This window comes from Protopterus annectens, chromosome 4.part0, assembly GCF_019279795.1.
Source record: "Protopterus annectens isolate FY-2018-M chromosome 4.part0, PAN1.0, whole genome shotgun sequence".
In the NCBI taxonomy this organism is placed as follows: Eukaryota; Metazoa; Chordata; order Ceratodontiformes; family Protopteridae; genus Protopterus; species Protopterus annectens.
In genome coordinates, this window is record NC_056733.1 from 90699264 (window position 1) to 90710618 (window position 11355).

Below are 11355 nucleotides of genomic sequence, written 5' to 3' on the forward strand. Positions count from 1 at the left end.
CCCACAGGATGCTAAACAACTTAGCTTGGGGAGTGGATTCCAGGTATACTGAGGTCATGTTTCCATTATAGAAACCACTGAGAAGAATGTTCATGGATACTTTGATTCAGTTTGGTGGCCATGCATACAAAGGGAGATTGTGAAAATGAGTTCACAACACAGTTATCAAAATGGTGAGAGAGAAAGAGAAGCTGAAGCATGAGAAGAGACTTACAGAGCATAATCAGTAAACATTAGTAGAGGGACACGAAACTGGGATATGGTATGAACACGCTGCACTAGCAGTACACAACAAGGAGGAATGGAGCTGATCAAAGATGGGGTGGGGATAGGAGTGGCAACTGGAAAGTAGGTGATTCACCACTGACTCTTCGATTGTCTCTGATATCATCATCCAGTTGCAGCCTCCTATTGTCCAGGGTGACTACCCAAATGCTATCTCAGCTAACCTAGTATGACCAGTTTTCAGGCTGCTCTGCTTCTGCTCAGGAAGAAATAGCCTATCAGCATACACACACACACTATGTTGCTCTGGGCATTTGGAATGGAGAGAAGGTGTCCCATAGCAAAAAATTGCCAGAAATTATACTGACTGCAGATACCAAGTTATTTTTTCGTATGCCCACCCCACGTCTGGACTGTATGGTGCTGTGCTATGTGCATTCATATTCATGGTTTCAGTGACATATAACAAACCACCAAGCAGCAAATAACGCACCAAACTACTGAGCCAACAAAAAGATGCCACAAATCTTATAGTAAACAATTTAATCACACTGGATAACACTCTGGCGCCTCGGCTTAAAAATAGCCTTCCTGGAGTTACAAAATATTCAGCACAATGCATATATATATATATATATATATATATATATATATATATATATATATATATACACACATATACTTAATTAAATACAATTAATTAAACAATCATCTATTCAATTAATCATCAATAAAAAATACAAACTCTTTAAAGAAACACCCTCCAGTTACATTCAATGATCAAACCCCCCGGAGAAAGTGTATTACATTTTAAAATATACACTGTTTCTTTGTACAATAATTTCCTTTTTACTAACCCTTCATCTGTTTCTAAAATCTGTTCCAAAATACAATTTTTTAATAATAAAAAGTCACTATTGTGACAAGTATAAAAATGTGAAGTTATAGGACTCATAGCATTATTATTTTTTATGTTCCTAATATGCTCTTGAAGCCGTAGCTTAAATATTCTTTTAGTTCCCCCTATGTAGAACAAATTACAGGGACAAGATAATGCATATATCACTGACTTCGTCATATGTGTAAAAGCAGAAGTAGAACAAACATCTTACACCATTAAGTCTATCAAAACACTTATTAGTATTAGGGCAGGCTGAGCACCTTCCACAAGGGAAGGTGCCACACTCAGAAAGATGCAGGTTTAATTCTTCACCTGGTAAAACAAAACTATTGTGTGCCGCCATGTCTTTAACATTTCTACTTCCTTTAAATGAAATACTAGGGGTTCTGTAAAGATTTTTTTGCACCCTCCATATTAGTTAAATAAGGCCAATAGTAATTAATAGCATCAATAATTTTTTTCACTTAGAATATTGTATACAGTAACAAAATGCACCTTTCTACCCTCCTGTACTATATTAAATTCTGTATTATCATTTTTCTTACTAATAAAAGCCTATTTTTAGATGAATTAATGTCAATTAATTTATATAGGGCATTTAGAATACATTTTCATCATACCCTCTCTGTTTAAAATTAATACTAGTTTTTACTATTTCATTTTCTAAACCCATTTCATCATTACACAATCTACTTACTCTCAACAGTTCGTTATAAGGTAACGCTTCCAAAGTATGTGGTGGATGGCAACTTTTACTATCTAAAATGTTATAGTCCCCAGTTCCCTTTCTATGTATATTAGTTATTATATTATTATTCCTGATGGTCAAAATAGCATCTAGATAGTTAACTGTTTTTCCCATCTGTAAGCTATCAAATTTTACCTGGAAGCGATTTATGTTTAAGTCATTAATGAACTGAAGGGCTATTTCAGCACCCCCTTTACATAAAAAATCAAATCATCTATACATCTACAGTATAAAACAATAAATTACTAAAAAAATGTAATCTATACAAAAATTCAACTTCAAAAAGGCCCATAAACAGGTTAGCATACATGGGTGCAAAAGATGCACCCATGACAGTCCCCTGTAATTGATGGTAAATGAAGTTATTAAACTAAAAAAAAAATTTGTTAAACAAAAATATATTAATTCCATCACATAATTACTCACAGGGCTTTCTCCCAAAAAGAACTTCACAGCTTCAATTCCTAGCTCATGTGTGATGTTTGCATATAGACTTGTTACATCTTTAACTATCCAGTAATACTTTTCATCACATTTAATATCCTTTACCTTATCAAGGAAATGAAAAGTATCTTTAATATAAGAATTTAACTTAACTACATAATTCAAAAGGTAGGAGTGTAGAAAAATTCCCATATTATGAAGGAAATAGTTCTGTGCTGCCACTATGGATCTACCTGGGGGAGGGCTAACATTTTTATGTGTCTTTGACAGACAATAAAACTTGGCCATTGAACTTCCTTCCATATTACATTTGTATAGAACGCCCTGTCTTGTAAAGTAGCCTAATCTCAAACCTTTGGCTACTAATTCCTTAAAGTTTATTACAGCTTCATAAAAAGCATCAATATTCACTGCCCTATATACTTGACAGTGACATATCTCGGGTCTTCACTAGGGTTCCAGCATCATGCCATCTCCTTCTTGAAGTGTTGATTTTGTCTCTGGTGCTTAATCCACACTGATCCTCCTGGATAGCCATCTAAGGGACCTTGAATCTCTTCCTGCAGCCACAACACAATTTGTGCAGATGGGCACTCAATTGTTGTGGTAGATGACCAACCTATGGATCAAGACTGATTTAAAGACATTCTGTGTCACAAAGCATTTTCATTGAAAGATACTACCAGAGGTGGTCAAGCATTGCATATCCTTGGAGAGGTTCAGTAATGCCTGGCACAGGTAGAAGAAAGGATGGGGCAAAGCCAGAGGAGAGGGTAACTGCAGAGGGGCAAGCTGCAACACTCAAGTAGTTTCAGATGAAACCAGGCTTCCTTTTTCCTTCAGCATCTCTATATGTCTACAAGTGTGATCCTGGCAGGATAAAGCACAATCAGGAAAATTAGAATCATGGGATTACTGCACATAGAGTTTATTACTATGGTGTGGCGCATGCTAGGTGGCACAGTGTCACTTCAATTAGTGCTGCCGCTTTAAGGTGTTCGTTTCCTTATTTTTTTTCTGAGTTGAGGTGCCTTATATGTGGAGACTGCACATCATCCCTGTGCAACTGAAGTAGTTTGTGGAGCTGGGATACTAAAAGTAGGTTAGGCCTGTGTTTTACGGGTAGCCATTTGGCTTTTTCTAAGGTGATACAGTGATGTTCATAGAAAGGTGAGTTTGTAATGAATCATCAGATACTGTTAGTGACAGTCTGGAGCATGTCAATGTTTTTCTTGGAGGCAGAAGCAAAATTTGGGAGCCCATATTCAAGGTGAGAAAGTATAATTCCTTTGTCAGTGGCTGCTCTGGCTGGTTGGGATAGAAAAGGGAGATCTTTTGGCCCAGAAGAGGAGGCAGTTTATTTTGGCTCTCACTTTGTCTAAATGGAAGTTTGGTGACCAATCAAGCCATAGTCCTAGGTATTTAAAGGTGAAGATTGTCTCTATGGCATGACTGTATAGGTCAAAGATAGTCAGGTACCTGGTGAATTTTTTGTGGAGTTCCAAAAAGCATAGTTTTGGTCTTGGTGGGGCTCATTAGTAGTTGATGGTTTATGAACCATGTGTGGAGCTCATGTAAGTCTTACTGGAGTTGGCTTTAAATGTTGGTGTGAGTGTGTCTTGACTGGTAAATGACAATGTCATCTGCATAGAGGATAAGTGGGAGATGGGGAGGTCACAAGGAAGTTTGTTAATGAATACGGAGAAGAGGAGAGGAGCAAGGATGGATCCATGTAGGATACCTTTAGCAACAGCTGCAGATTCTGATGGAGAGGATCCTATTTTAACTCTGAAGGGTCTGTCAGTGAGGAAGTTTTTAAATCAAGGAGTGGTGTCTGAACTGATACCAATTTCAATCTGTTTGTTTTGGAAAAGATAGTTATCAATAAAGTCAAATGCCTTTGTCAAGTCTATAAATAGGGCACCTATAAGGAGGCCAGTATTGGAGTTTAGCAGGATGCTATCACTTAGGGCCCAGTGCTGTCATAGTACTTCATCCAATCCAGAATCCATGTTGTTTGGAGGAAAGCAGGTGGTACTGCTGGATATAGAGAGAGAGTTGGGTATGGACCATCTTTTCAAGAAGTTTGCCCAGAATTTGGAGGATGGATACCATTTGATATGACTATATTTGCCATAGATCATACCTCCCAACCTCTTAGCACAAAAAATCTGGATAAAGCCCCAAAAATAAGGACACATTTTAAATATTGCTCTTATAAACTTAGAAAGTTGCTGGAATAAAAGGCCACATGTTACCATGCTGAATTATATAAAGTCTTAAACTTGAATGCCTGTTATTATTTAGTGAAGTCAGTCCTTAATGATCTGCCATAAAAATCCAGAAAACCACAAATTTTATGAGGAACAGACCAAAAATATAGGGCAAAAATCTGGACATTCTGTGAAAATTTGGACAGTTGAGAGGTATGCCACAGATTATGCTGATTATATTTGATGACTGAACTGGATTAAGCTGCCAATCAGAGAGAAAAAAATGAATGAACCAATGGTTCTTTTGCCCATTGAAACTGTTTGTCCGTTAGAGCTGTAGAATTGTTATACTACATCCTCAATAGGCACACACACACACACACACACACACACACACACACACACACACACACACACACACACACACACACACACACACACACACACATTACATAATATATCACATGGCATATTCATGGAAAAACTAACTGAAAACAGTTGAATAAAACAGTCCATAAATTTATAACCAGAGAATTCTTATATACGGCAGCACATGGATTTTGCTTTGGAAGAAAAATTAAGGAATTTCAAAGGTTTGTCAGAGACAAATAGTAGCCAGGAATCAAAACAAGGGTTAAGCTTTGGAGAAAATAGTGAAAGAAAAGAGGATAAATAAATAAGATCAGTGAAGTATGAAAACATTTCATCTGCACACGTCATAATATTTGGCATATACAGTCACTTTATATAAAATGTTCTTAAAATTAATTATTTGCTAATAGCTCTTCTGTAACAAATAGCTACAGTAGGGCTTTATTTAAATAATGCCATTCTTCCTCCAGAGCACTGTAGTAATGTACTTTTATTTTGACTTTTTAATGTGACATTTCATAATAACTTTTTACAACCATGTTTTGTATAAAAGCGCCTTGTTCACAGCAGATGTGATAACCATTTTTTTTCTAAGATGACATGAGATTCCTGTTCTGTTACCACTGTGAAGACACATTGTACAATAAAAACATTCCACTTGAACTGTACCATAAAATGTGATAAACCAGAGCAAAATCCTGTCAGCCAGAGTTCACGGGCTATAAAAAATATTGTATGTGGGCTACTGTGGCAAGATGTTTGTGTCTATTTTGGTGTTTTCTGACCTCATAAAGACCTGCTGAACTTTGCTCACAAGATTTTAATGGGGGTCATCAGACACCACAGTAGAACCATTGCCTTGCTTCCCATCACAGGTCAAACACAGATCTGATTATTCTGATACTGCTGTACAGAGTTCTGTACTTGCACACATGCACAACTGGAATGTTGGAGAAATAATCTTTTTTTTTGAAGAGCCTGGGCCTCAGCTGTCTCATTATCACATTCATGAGGAACACATTACCCTTAGGCAGAAATTAATTGTAATTTTAAAGTGCTGCACGCTGTATGCAGAAAAACAACAGCATCTTTCAGTTTAGAGGCACCCAGCAAGGAATTCATATGTTGTGGTTTTTCTTCCAAGAAATAATGTGCCTCCCTTGGTCTGGTGAGCAATCGTTAAAATGGAATGCATTGTCTTATGTGACACTGTGTGGATTTTGGATAAAAAAGTATGCTTACAGACTGAATGAATTAGACATTTGCTAACAATTTCTATTTGTATCACTTAATTTATAATTATGATAGTGAGCATTTCTTTTAGAAAAGTTCCTTCCTGAGAGCAGTGTTGTCAGCTAGCTGTACATCTGAGGCCCAATATTTAATTCTTTTTATTATATTTTGGGAACTGGGATATCTGACAGGATTAAACCATTTTTCTGCAGGGGACCAGTTATTCTAAACAAAAACACAGGGAATCAAAATGTATAAAAAGTTGAGAAACATGTATCAGAAATATAGGATATGTCAGTACAGCCTCAATAAAAGAAATGAAACACTGATTCCACAAGAACAGCCACTATTTATTTTATTTTTTATTTTTTTATGTATTTATCTTTATGTTCAGCTGATATCTCATCCTATAAATCTTTACTATTGCAGTCCATAAGAGGATTTAAGCAACATTCGGTTGACACTGTATTGTAGACAGTGTGCAGAGCTGAAGACCTGAGTGCTACACTAATTTATAATGACTATTTTATTACACTCATTTCTTGCACTATTTGACAATAATGGACAACACTGGACTGCACCAGTGTTTTTGTGTAGCTCTCAGAACATTAAGGCAATTGCATAACACCTAGGAGCTGCTGCATGTCATCTCAGCCACAGCTCTCCATTTCTTTGCTTAATAAACAAGGGCAAAACTGAAATAATTGGTAGAAAACCCATTATTGTTACTCATACCTCTCAAGTGACCTCATTATGATGAGTGTTCCTCATTTTGAGTCTTAAAAAGTCCCATGTTCCTCACTGTCTATGCCTTCAGTGTTTCATTTAATGTCACAGACAGTTAAGAGATATGCTCAGCAATAATGAAAAGCTTTTTACTTCTATCATATTTATTGACAGTGACAGTTTCAGGTGATAATGGAGAGCCCTGGTATTCTGGATTTGTAGTTGCTCCAGTGTTCTCCATTATCAGCCACTGTATTAAGCTATTAGAAAGGTACAAATAAAGGGCTAAAAAAGGTCCCAAAAACTCCTTTTATTTTCAAAGTGAACACACATTAACACTCTACATTTTCTGTGTTTTCGTCTCTTAGAATACAAGACTTCATCAGATAAACATAAGGCCTTGTTCCCATCTCCTTTTATAATACAACATTAATTGCTTATCAAAATTTTAACAATCAATAAATCACTCAATTAACTATTCCCAGGACATCACATTATAAGATACCCTAATACATGAAAACAATACCTCCAAATCAGGTTGCACACTTTTCAACATATAAAAACTACCTATCAAAAAATAAAATAATATTCCTTGTGTGACACTGCCAGGCCAGCTATCTGGAATTTATAAATAATTCTATGTCGTTTGTGAATACTGATATGATCTATATGGAAATGTGTGTAAAGTACTGAGCTAAAATTTAACCACAGCAAACCCTACTGGAAAAGAACAGAAATGTATATAAACTATATACCTGTGCAAATGTATGTTTTAATGGTAGAAGCTGGAACATACAGAGTTAACTTGCAAAACTACAAGAAAATAATTTGAAATTGTTTTACAATTGTGTTATCTCTCAGTTTCTGTGAAGTAGATACAATATCTAGAGCTAGAGGTTTTTCTATTGTCTTGAAACAGAAATAATTACTAGGTTTCAAATGTAAAAGTGTTTTATTGTTTTACGACTTCCAAATTCTGCAAACGTCTGAGAAATATGTATTTTTAACAAAGAGATGTTAGCATCTGTTAGCTTGGGAACTGAAAGCAGGTGATAAAGAGTGATGTCATCCAAGCTGACCCAGCAGCAATGTTTGATAGTAATTTAAGAACTTTTTCAGAAAAAAATGTTGCATTTTGTATCTTGTCTTGGACGTAGAAACACATCATCATCATCTGCACTTGCCTTACTAATAGTAAGTAACTAGGGTACAGTAATTTCTTAGATATAGATAGGAATATAATAAATATTAGTTTAGATGTTTTCTGTATTTGTTTAAGACTGTCCTGCAATGTTTTAAAATATTTCCTGTGATTCTGAACTCTGTAGTCACTGTGTTGAGTTATTGAGTATTGTCTTGTTCTTTTATTAAATATATTTAAATCTTTTAATTGTGGCTGGTTTGTTTAGAAATATTTAAGCTCTTAGGTTACTTGCATATGTATTTGGTAACACTGTATGGGCCGCACCAATAGTCTTGGCCTTGGTCACACTTACCATTTGGATAATAGTAACATCATACAGTAGGATTAGTCACCCTTTGGGAAGGGCCTTATAGTAGCTGATAAAGAGCTGGTTGGTGGCAATGATAATTACCATTTAGTCTGGGCAGAAGGGAGCATAGCTAGTAAACCTGTGCCAGCCTTCCCCAGGAGTGTGTCTGTGTTTGTATATAAATCAGATCTCAGTGTGTGTGTGTGTGTGTGTGTGTGTGTGTGTGTGTGTGTGTGTGTGTGTGTGTGTGTGTGTGGGCAGGGACATGAAGCAGTGGTTCGACAGAGAGGGTGATGAATGTTTTGGCTTGAGTGGTCAGCAGAGATCTTAACCCTATAGCTGTGCCAGTGGGAAGTCTTATTGGGGATCTGCAGAAAGAGAGAGAAACCAGCCCCAGACTGACTGTGATTGCTGTGTGTGCTTTTAAGGGAAATTGTACTTTACTGTGTGTGTACTTGTCATCCTCCCAATGTGTACGTCCCTCACTGGTGCTAGTGGTGAGGATTGAGGCTCCTTGATTACTGGGCCAGTGCAGGGGTGTCACACACTCAATTAACTATTCCCAGGACGTCACATGATAAGATACCCTAATACATCAAAACAATACCTCCAAATCAGGTTACAAACACTTTTCAACATATAAAAACAACCTATCAAAAAAAAATAATATTCCTTGTATAAAAAATATTTTATTACATAAAAAATTATTAATACAGTAAAAAACATCTCTACTCATATGGCACCATCTAACGAAAAGATAAACAATTACATACAATGCCATAAAATCACTTAAAATATACTCAATTAGGAAGTTGTGAACTAACATCAAATAAAGGGAGAAAAAGAATCTCCCATTATAAACTAACCTGTAGTCTCATTACATCTTGGCTGCCCTAAGCTTTAACACTGGGTCCAGGGAAAAATTATCATTGAGCCCTTGGGGCCTATTAGCCTCCAGCACTATTCGCCAGTAGGCTTCCCTATATTCCAATTTGGTTTCCCATGGGCCCCCGCCTCATATCCTTAGGGACAACTTCTATTACAAAAAATATAAACTTAGCTTTTTTACAAATTAAAGTATGCTTATATAGGGCATTTCATTCATTATGGTTTTTAACATCGTACAGATGTTCATAAACCCTTTTCTTTAATAGTGCTCAGTCTTGTCTACATAAAAGGCTTTGCAGATGTCACACTGGAGAAAATACACAAGCCCTCTAGAATTATAATTAGAGAAAACCTTCCCTACCAGATGCTTCTGTCTACCCTTGACATAAAATCCTTTACCATGACTTATATACATGCATTGTGAACTTGCCCCACATTTATAAGTCCCTGTCTTCCTCAAGCTGTTAACTTTGGGGGGGGGCCCTATGTTCAAGTAGGCTTTTAATATTCTGTCCCTTTCTTTTGGTGTTGGCTGTGGTTTGGCACATTCCTCATGTTTACACAGTTTCGTAGCTATTAGAAAGGTCACATATTTTCTGTCAGATAGCAGCATGACTGAGCCAGACAGCCCTGGGAAAAGGGACAATATCTGATGAAGGTTATTGTTTTTGTTTTGCTTCTGTTTTAATGCACTAGTCCTACTTTCACATAAAATCATTATTTTATGTGAAAATGGATTTTTGAAGTGCCACTAGCCACTAGAGATGCTCTCATACAAATCAAGACTGAATACAGGTTATTTATTCAGCTTCGTTGCCATGCATGTGATCTTTAAGCCTCTATTGGCTTCTTTGCTGTTAACCACTTACTCCTGTACTCTGAGCAACTAGCTCTGTTATACATTATTATTCTTTTTTGCTCATGTAATGTATTGTATTACCTTTTGTATTCCTGCTGTAACTCCTGTGCTGTGATCTACATACATAAATAAGGAAAATAGATGTGGAGGTAAATGGCAGAAAATTTTTGAAAAAGAAAAAAAATATGTATTATTTCAAGTCAGTGAACCTCTGAGAACATGCCACATTGTTTGCATCTTGTAAACTATATCATACTGCACAGAACCATAGTGCAAGTATAATATTATCAATAGAATGTAGGGGATGCAAGTTTTGTAGAGGCTCATCTGGGGGATACCAACATTTTATTTATTATTTTGCATTTTGATAATCAGGTGTCACATAGAACGTTCAATTTCAATGTTACAGTGTTAGCTTTGCACTCAGGGCCTCATAAGAGGTTATTATGAGCCTATTTTATTCAAGGCTAGTCATAATAAACCTTGTCTCCAGAAAGACTCAATCTGGTTTTTGAAATGACTTAAGTATATCGACTTTTGTAACTGAAATTGATAGTGAGTTCTACATCCTAGGGACTCTGATCGGAACAAAGTTCTCTTTCTTGTTATTGTATTTATCGACAGCCATAATCAACCTTATTAATGGTGATGAAACTATGGGATGCAAAACCTATGCCAGTGACTATCTCTAAGGAATCATCCTGGGAACATTTATAAGTGCAAATCAATGTTCCTTTCCATACTAAATCATGTATGGACTGCAGTTTAAGAAATTTCAACTTTTTGCCGTAACTTGAATTCCTAAGGATAGTCAGTTGTTTAGTATAACAGGTATACAACTCTCTCAAAAGTATTTGCATCACTTTTGCTTTAGCTGCAGAAGCTTGACCCATACTATAACGCTGCTCTGATCATGATCTTCCATTATGGCATTGCAACATCCCTGTGTCTACAGGTGATTATTCTGGGAATGGTTTTAATAAAATAATAGCATTTTTAGCTACAGCGTTAACATTTATTATTTCCCAAGGATCCATGAATTTGGTAGAACTAATTATTATTTCCTGATTTAAAGCACAAGAGGTACATATTGTTAGAATGCCCTAAATGTGTAATTTTGCATTTGTTGGAATTACAGGACACTAGGTATTCCTCTCCCCAAATATATAAGTGATCCAAGTTTGACTGTATATTTATTTGGTCCTTTATAGACCCCAGTATGCCAGCTTTTGCATCATCTGCAAATTTAGAAA